Here is a 9,591-nt window from a genome sequence, read left to right on the forward strand (position 1 = left end):
GTCATCCGCGTACGCGACCAGTTTGACCCTATCGTCCGTGTTGGTGACCAACGCCCTATCCATAGATAAATTCCAAAGACTTGGCCCTAACTGTGAGCCTTGAGGGCAGCCTCTGGTGAGATCCGCGAATGCTGTCGCTCCCTCCACCGAGAGCACCGCCCTTCTGCCCGTCAGATAGCTCTGTATGATAGATCTAGTTGCATCGGATGCCCCCAGATCCATCATGTCCCTAATCAGAACGTTCCATCTCAGGTTGTCGAAGGCTCCTGAGATATCCAGAAAGACTCCTACCACCATCTCCTCACTGTTGTCCACCCAATCCAGACACGACTTGATCGCGCTGATTGTGGACTTACCGACCCTGAAACCATGTTGCTCTGCTGAAAGAGCGCCCCCCGTTTCCTCCTCAAGCCTGTCCACCACCAGCCGTTCCAGCACTTTTGACGGTGCCGAAAGCAGGCTGACTGGTCTATATGACTTAGGAAGACTCGGGTCTCTGTCCTCTCCCTTCCTGATGATCACCACCTCTGCTGTCTTCCAACAGTCCGGAAATTCCGACTTCCTGAGGCACTCTCTCAGGACGTTGGTCAGCGGCAAGCCGATGACGCCCCACGCCTTCCTGAGTACCCCAGCGGTGATCCCATCCAGTCCCGGAGCTTTGTTAGGGGCCATCCTCCAGACAGCCGCCTTAACCTCGGCCTCCGTGACCTCTGGTCTCACTCTTCCTACTCTCTCAGCCTCAAAGATAGGAGCAGCCCTGTCCCTAGGGATTAGGCTCTCCAACAGACACTCGGCCGTCTCCAAAGCCGTCACCGTGAAGGTTCCGTCTTCTCGAAGCACAGCGTTTGGTACCCTACTCTTAGAAGATCCATTCCTAGCCCAACGATAGACCGGGCCCCAGATGTCCGAGTTGCTGGAGGTAGCGAACTTCCTCCACGACTCCATCTTGGCCTTCCTAATCTTTTTCAGGTGCTCGTTCCTGAGCACTCTGAATTGGTCCCTATCCGAGACTTTATAGTCCATGGTGCGTCTGAAGTTATTGAGGCGCCTTTTGGACTCTTCGAGTCCGGCGTCCCACCATGGCGGTTTCATCCTGACGGATTTACGGGAGCGGGGCATGGAGGCCTCCATGGCATGCCCGAGAGCACGCGTAAGAGACTCCGCTACCTGTCCGCAACCGCCCACCATGGTCTCATGTTCACCAAGAACTTTCTGGGCCAGAACCCACCTAAACCTATCCCAGTCGGCTTTCCTAACATTGAATCGACTTTTCCCTACCGCGGGTCCCTCCGACCCTGATCCGACGCGGATCTTGAATCTGATGGTCCTGTGGTCGCTGTCGGTGACATCGAGCACTTCCCATTCAGAGACTGAGTTCGTCAGTGAACCCCCTCTCGTCAGCGTAACATCTATGTTCGATGCCCCCATACCCGGCCTCTCGTACGTGTCGAGGTGGCCAGGCTGGTTGTGCACCGTCAAGTGTTTCGCCGCGATCAGGGATTCGACGTGGGTCCCCCGGGCTGAACCCGAGTTGTTGCCCGGCCGACTGAACCATTGCGGCGAGTGCGCGTTCACGTCGGCCCCTATCACGACGTCTTGGTTGACCCTATCAAGAATATCACCTAGCCTGTCCGTAAAGATGCGTGTCGGGATGCTGTACTTGAAGTAAGCTGACACGAACACGACCGCCTGTCCATGTCTCTTCCTGAGACTGGCCACGGCGCAGAACCTATCGCTGAGCCCCTGCAGGGCTACCACCTCGATGTCCTGATTTAGGACAACTATGGCAGCCCCTGCACTACCGTCCCTACTGCTGAGAACCACTTTCGTGGCGCGGTAGTCAAAACCTAGCAACTTGTCTCCCGAGGTCAGCACTTCCTGAAGCAGAAGCACCTCAACCCCGTTAGCCCTGCTGTAGTCCAGTATCTGATCTGAGACGAGATGATTCCCGTTCATGTTCAGTTGGACTACACAGTAGGTCGAAGAGATCATTTTGAGCCGAAATCTGTCCTACGGGCAACCGTGATGGTCGCCTTGTGAAGAGCCACACAACCGCTGTGCCCCGACTGAGCAGCCAGGCCACAGTTGGCGCACTTGACCGGCACGCTCTTGCAGTCCTTGGCCCTATGGCCCTTGGCCGCGCAGCGCCCGCAAGTGTCCACCGTCTGCACACACTTCAGAGCCCTGTGACCGAAGTGCTGGCACTTGAAGCACCTGACTACGTCAACGTACTCCTTGACCTTGCACTTGGCCAACCCGATGAAAAGACTCTTTCCTACCAGAGTCTTGAAGGCGCTTGGTCTAACCGAGCAGACCCACCAAACAAGCTCGTCCGTCTTGGGCCCCTTCATGAAGAGGGGGACCACGGCCTCCTTGTCCAGACCAAGCTCCGGGTTCTGATCCACGATCTGGCCCGCGAGCTTCTCCTTAGGAATTTCCCTATCCACGTCATACACTAGTACGGTCGGCCATCTCGCACTCTCCTCTCTCACACCCTTACCGTCTTTTTCCATGGCCTTCAAGGCCGCATACGTGGCCTCGTCAGCCGGCCTAACCACCAGATCTCCTCTCGGGAGCTTCGCAGAGCCGCCAAGCTTGGGCACCGCCACCCCCTTGACCAGATCGGCCCAGAGCTGTTTCTTGGCCTCACTGGCCCCAGCAGCCCCCACCGAGACGACGAAGGCGCGGGCCGGAGCCCTCGCCTTCTCCCTCTCGATGGCCTTAGCCACCTTCTTGGAGGTGGTGATGGCCACTCTCGGCTGCTCCTTGGGCTTCTCCTCATTCTTCTTCTTCTTCTTCTTTTTCCTTTTGCTCTTCCTGCTCACAACCTCCACAAACGGCTGCTCCTTTACCTTTCCCTTCACCTTCTCCTTAGCAGCCGCAGACTTGGCCTTGGCCTTGTCCTCGACCTTCTTCTTCTTCTTGGGCGGAGATGGCGCAACCGTCCTCTCCACCACAACCTCGCGCACCTCAGGTCTCGACTGAGACCGCCTCGCCTCCTCGACCCTACCTTGCAGAACCGTGTTCTGCCTATAGGCCTCATCGAGCAAGGCCTCATACCTTTCCCTGATCTCCAAGATTGTCCGCAGAGCGGCCGCCGAAATCTTTCGCTTCTCCTTCTCTGCCAGAAGGAGCGCGTCCAGGTCCCTACCAATATTCCTTGCCTTTTGAGGAAAGGATGAAATACCAAAGGAGGAGCAATCAGAAATGCCTTCCTCCTCTGGACCGTCCACCCTCTTCCTCTTTTGTACCTTGGCGACGGTGTCCCCCTCTGGGACCCCCGCCGCCGGTGCACCCGCCCTTACCTCTTCCAGGCATCCCCCCTCTTCGTCGGTCAGTTCCATGTCAGACATGACTGACCGCGCTCTTGGACTTAACCTAAATACAACTATCGAGCCTACCTACCCTAGTGGCAGCGCCTTTTCCTCCTTTGCGAGTGGGGAGTACTAACGGCACTGGAACTATGCTACCTTAACCTATATAATATAAATCCTAACACCGGTAGATAGGGACAGTGAGAATCTCGTTAATCCATTCATGCGCGTCACTAATTAGATGACGAGGCATTTGGCTACCTTAAAAGAGTCATAGTTACTCCTGCCGTTTACCCGCGCTTGCTTGAATTTCTTCACGTTGACATTCAGAGCACTGGGCAGAAATCACATCGCGTCAACACCCGTCCCGGGCCATCGCGATGCTTTGTTTTAATTAGACAGTCGGATTCCCCTGGTCCGTGCCAGTTCTGAGTTGACCGTTACATGGCTGTCGATCCGGCTACGCGACCGACGCCGCGGCGGCCGGACCGCCCGGTGACGGCGAACCGACACCAAGGCGATCGGCCGGCCGCGACGCGGCCAGCGACCGAAGCTCGGTGGTTCCACGGTCGGCGGACGGCGACGGGCCCGCGGCCGCCTCGAGGCTCCCGGTCCGAAGACCGGGCGCGCGGGCGACGGCCGGGGTGTCGCCAAAACCGCCTACGCTTCTACGACGACCCGAACCCGACAGCCACGCTCCTCAGAGCCAATCCTTATCCCGAAGTTACGGATCGGTTTTGCCGACTTCCCTTACCTACATTATTCTATGCGGCTAGAGGCTGCTCACCTCGGAGACCTGCTGCGGATATCGGTACGAACCGACGCGAAGACTCCGCGTGGCCCTCTCTCGAATTTTCAAGGTCCGCGTGGGGATCACGGACACCGCCGCAACGAGCGGTGCTCTTCGCGCTCGCGTCCCTATCGCCCGGCTAGAGGATTCCAGGGACGTACAACGCTCACAGAGAAAAGAGAACTCTACCCAGATCCCCCGGCGGCTTCTTCGAGTTCATTCTGGTTACCCAGACGAGACAAAAGAGCCCCGAACACTAGGGAGCGGTTCCGCGTCGGGTTCCGGAATACGAACCGGATTCCCTCTCGCCCCAAGGGCGATTCGAAAACGCCTTCGCCCGTGGTACGAGGATCTCTCCCCGGGCTTAGGATCGACTGACTCTTGGACAACGGCTGTTCACAAGAAACCCTTCTCCACGGCAGCCCCCGAGGGCCCCTCTCGAGTATTTGCTACTACCACCAAGATCTGCACCGACGGCGGCTCCAGGCGGTCTCGCGACCTGCCCTTCGACGCACACCGCCGCGCCATCCTACTCGTCGAGGCTTGCCGGGACCGACCGCCGCGAGCGACGACCGGCCCCACTATGCCGTCGACGGCCGAGTATAGGCACGACGCTCCAGCGCCATCCATTTTCAGAGCTAGTTGCTTCGGCAGGTGAGTTGTTACACACTCCTTAGCGGATTCCGACTTCCATGGCCACCGTCCTGCTGTCATCAGCAACCAACGCCTTTCATGGTCTCTGAATACGCGTCGATTTCGGCGCCTTAACTCGGCGTTCGGTTCATCCCGCAGCGCCAGTTCTGCTTACCAAAAATGGCCCACTAAGCGCCTAGGGTTCCGTCGCCGGCTTCGCACGCGGTTCACGCGGTGTACCAGGTAAAGCCGGCGATCTCACCCATTTATAGTTTGAGAATAGGTTGAGGTCGTTTCGGCCCCAATGTCCTCTAATCATTCGCTTTACCGTATGAGACATCCTCCGTGTTACGAGCGTGTTGTTACCGCGCCGTACAGCGCGGAGTCCCACCGGCGTCCGTACGCCCGCGAACGGGCGGGACACATCGGCGCCAGCTATCCTGAGGGAAACTTCGGATGGAACCAGCTACTAGATGGTTCGATTAGTCTTTCGCCCCTATACCCAGCTCAGACGATCGATTTGCACGTCAGAATCGCTGCGGACCTCCATCAGGGTTTCCCCTGACTTCATCCTGGCCAGGCATAGTTCACCATCTTTCGGGTACCAACGTGTGCGCTAAGGGTGCGCCCTCGGACGGCCGAAGCCGACCTGGCGAAGACGCCCCCGGACTGCGGACCAGCGCGACTTTGAACGCCGGTGGGTTCGGTCGCTAGGCCATCGTCCGCACCGTAAACGGTTCACTTTCATTGCGCCAAACGTGGTTTTTCGTAAGATCACCGTTGACTCGCGCACACGTTAGACTCCTTGGTCCGTGTTTCAAGACGGGTCGGAAAGTAGCCCGAAATCGTCGCCGACCGACGGGACCCCGCCTGCGACGGGGCCGCGTCGACGGTTCTTGCCGTCGGGCGAGCCGACCAGGAGCACCAGGGTTCGGCGCGAACGGTCACGCCGAAACGCAACCGCCGCGACGAACGCCACCCAAGCCCTTCGGCCGGCGCCCAACGGGTCGCGACGTCCGCTAACCGAGCGAAAGATCCGGCCGGCGGTTAGACCGACCGTGAATTCGCCCGGCGGGGACTCGCGGGCTCTGTCCGTTTACACCCGAACAGTTTCACGTTCTTATGAACTCTCTCTTCAAAGTTCTTTTCAACTTTCCCTCACGGTACTTGTAAACTATCGGTCTCGTGGCCGTATTTAGCCTTAGATGGAGTTTACCACCAACTTCGGGCTGCACTCTCAAGCAACCCGACTCGAAGGCGCGGTCCGATCCCGGAACGCTGTGACGGCCTCTACTGGCCTGGCACCATCTGCGGGCCATGGCCCCGTTCAAGGGAGACTTGGACCGTCACGTGCGCCCCGGCAACGAGGCCGGCCCGTACGCCACAACTCCCATAGGTGCCGCGACACAAAAGTGCGCGGCGGGATTCGGCGATGGGCTTTTCCCTGTTCGCTCGCCGCTACTAAGGGAATCACGGTTGTTTTCTTTTCCTCCGCTTATTAATATGCTTAAATCCGGCGGGTAGTCCCGCCTGATCTGAGGTCGGAACGTATCGGTTTTTTTTTTTTTAAATTACACGGCAGCCTGCGGTCCGCGCTCCGCCCGTACGGTGACCGTCCGCGTCCGCGTCTCGGAAGCCGGAGAGGTCCGTGGACTCTCAGCCGACCCGGCCGCGCTCTCGCGCGGCGGGCGGACGGGGACGTGCCGTTTGACGACGCGAGAACCCGTGACTGTTTGCCGTCACAACTTGGGCGGACGACCGGAGGCGGCCGCGCGAGCGCGGTTTTCCACGGTCGAACCGCCAATCTCGCACCACCGGAGCGGCCGACGGGCGGGCGGACAGTCCCCGGGAGGACTGCCGCCGCCGTCGGACGCCTGCCGGCGGCGCATCGGTCTGGCCGAGTATCCGGTATACGACCCTCAGACAGGCGTGGCCCGGGACCCGCGGGTCACCGAGGCCGCAATGTGCGTTCGACTGGTCGATGTTCGTATAACCTGCGGATTACACGACGACGCGCAGATAGCTGCGGTCTTCATCGATCCACGAGCCAAGTGATCCGCTGTTCGGGGTCGGGTGTTTTTTTTTGTCGACGAAACTTCTACCGGCCACGCGCCGTGCGCGGACGCACGGCGGGGCCCGTATGGTCTTTCGACGTTAACCATCTTTCGGTCGACGCTCGGTCGGGGGTCGCGGCGCGCGGGCGGTCGGCGAGCTAGTCGCGAGCGCACGCGGCCACGGGGTCGGATTAGGCGCGCGCGAGACCGGCAAGTGCTGCCGGTACCGCGGGCCCGTCTCTAATGATCCTTCCGCAGGTTCACCTACGGAAACCTTGTTACGACTTTTACTTCCTCTAAACGGCCGATTTCGGTCATCTTCGCGATCGCGCGACGACCCAGCCCCCGAGGGGGCCGAATAACGCGCGTCCACTCCGAAGACCTCAATGCGACCGTTCAATCGGTAGTAGCGACGGGCGGTGTGTACAAAGGGCAGGGACGTAATCAACGCGAGCTGATGACTCGCGCTTACTGGGAATTCCTCGTTCACGTGGAAAAATTGCAAGCCACGATCCCTAAGCACGAAGGAGGTTCAGCGGGTTACCCGGAAGCCTGTCGGCCCAGGAATGTTAACACACGCTGATTCCTTCAGTGTAGCGCGCGTGCGGCCCAGAACATCTAAGGGCATCACAGACCTGTTATCGCTCAGTCTCGTGCGGCTATTTTCGTCCGCCGCCTGTCCCTCTAAGAAGAGTTTAAGCTCCTGGGAGCCGGCGGTAGCCCTAGTAACGTATCGTGATCCGCCGGCGACGGCCGCGAACACGGCGCGCTTCACCACGGAGCCCGACGCACGACGGACGCGCGCCGACCGGAGGTTGCCCCCCGGCCGACACACGCCCGCCGCACGCCGGGACGCGGATGGCGCGGCCGCGCTCGACGACCGCCGTGGACGACGGGCGAACGCGTTCGGGGATACCGGGCCGAGCCGACGGGTACGCGAACACGAACGGCCGAAACCGCCCGCGCCGCGCACACGCCGACCCGGGGTTACCCGCCTAGTTAGCAGGACAGAGTCTCGTTCGTTATCGGAATTAACCAGACAGATCGCTCCACCAACTAAGAACGGCCATGCACCACCACCCACCGAATCAAGAAAGAGCTCTCAATCTGTCAATCTTTCCGGTGTCCGGGCCTGGTGAGGTTTCCCGTGTTGAGTCAAATTAAGCCGCAGGCTCCACTCCTGGTGGTGCCCTTCCGTCAATTCCTTTAAGTTTCAACTTTGCAATCATACTTCCCCCGGAACCGAAAAGCTTCGGTTTCCCGGAAGCTGCCCGCCGGGTCGTTAATGAAACGCCGGCGGATCGCTAGCTGGCATCGTTTACAGTTAGAACTAGGGCGGTATCTGATCGCCTTCGAACCTCTAACTTTCGTTCTTGATCATACGAGAACGTACTTGGCAAATGCTTTCGCGTCAGTTCGTCTCGAGACGATCCAAGAATTTCACCTCTAACGTCTCGGTACGAATGCCCCCGCCCGTCTCTGTTGATCATTACCTCCGGTCCCGAAAACCGGCCCGGCGGGACGCGCGGGCGACTGGCGCCCGCGGCCCGGCGGCCCGCGCACGGAAACGCCCCGGAGGGCGATTTCGCGCGCCCGCGAAGGGCGGAGATGCGCGGGACCGAGGTCTTGTTCCATTATTCCATGCGACCAGTATTCAGGGCCTTTTGACGAGACGGCCGTGAAGCCGCCCCGCCAGATTTGAGCCTGCTTTGAGCACTCTAATTTGTTCAAAGTAAACGTGTCGGCCCGCCGACGGCAATCGGTGAAGATCACCGCGCAGCAAGATTGGAGTAGGCGGCCGCCGTCGTCGAACCCCGACGGCCGCGCGACGCGTGGCCGCGCGGCGCGCCGGAAGCCCGAGACACGTGTCCGCCTGCCGACAATACGTCCGGCCGACGTGCCGGTAACTAACACCCCGAGACGGCTGACGAGCGCGACGACGACCGCGCCGACGGGACACGTGGTCCCGCGACACGGCCGGCCGCGACACGACGGACCGCCAGGGTGGTCCGGCACCGCCCAGACACAGATCCGACTACGAGCTTTTTAACCGCAACAACTTTAATATACGCTATTGGAGCTGGAATTACCGCGGCTGCTGGCACCAGACTTGCCCTCCAATTGATCCTCGTTTAAAGGTTTTAAAGTGTTCTCATTCCGATTACGGGGCCTCGGATGAGTCCCGTATCGTTATTTTTCGTCACTACCTCCCCGTTCCGGGAGTGGGTAATTTGCGCGCCTGCTGCCTTCCTTGGATGTGGTAGCCGTTTCTCAGGCTCCCTCTCCGGAATCGAACCCTGATTCCCCGTTACCCGTTACCACCACGGTAGGCATGGAACCTACCGTCGACAGTTGATAAGGCAGACATTTGAAAGATGCGTCGCCGGTACGGAGACCGTGCGATCAGCTCGAAGTTATTCAGAGTCACCAGGTCTTTGCGCGGGCCGCGATCGGGACGCGCACGAAGCGCGCCGCGACGGGCCGGTTTTGATCTAATAAAAGCGTTCCTCCCGCGAGCGACGCCCGAGGGCGCCGCGACGGTCGGAACTCTGTCGGCATGTATTAGCTCTAGAATTACCACAGTTATCCAAGTAACTTGGGTACGATCTAAGGAACCACAACTGATTTAATGAGCCTTTCGCGGTTTCACCTTAATGCGGCTTGCACTGAGACATGCATGGCTTAATCTTTGAGACAAGCATATGACTACTGGCAGGATCAACCAGGGATCTCGGTTTTACAACAACTGCGTCCCGTGACGGATCCCCGCGGCGACGCCGACCAAGGGGCGACGACGACG

General features: G+C 59.4%; 1 non-coding gene and 1 pseudogene across 1 annotated transcript; both read right to left on the reverse strand.

The window, feature by feature from the left end:
- LOC132953458 (large subunit ribosomal RNA) overlaps nt 1–6,281 on the reverse strand; it is a 9,282-nt pseudogene extending 3,001 nt beyond the window's left edge.
- A 369-nt stretch (nt 6,282–6,650) lies between these two features.
- On the reverse strand, nt 6,651–6,808 carry LOC132953459 (5.8S ribosomal RNA). The gene has a single exon (XR_009665644.1). It is a non-coding gene; the product is annotated as a 5.8S ribosomal RNA (ribosomal RNA).
- Between the last annotated feature and the right edge of the window lie 2,783 nt (nt 6,809–9,591).

The sequence above is a fragment of the Metopolophium dirhodum genome, unplaced genomic scaffold (assembly GCF_019925205.1).
Source record: "Metopolophium dirhodum isolate CAU unplaced genomic scaffold, ASM1992520v1 scaffold43, whole genome shotgun sequence".
Classification (NCBI taxonomy): Eukaryota; Metazoa; Arthropoda; class Insecta; order Hemiptera; family Aphididae; genus Metopolophium; species Metopolophium dirhodum.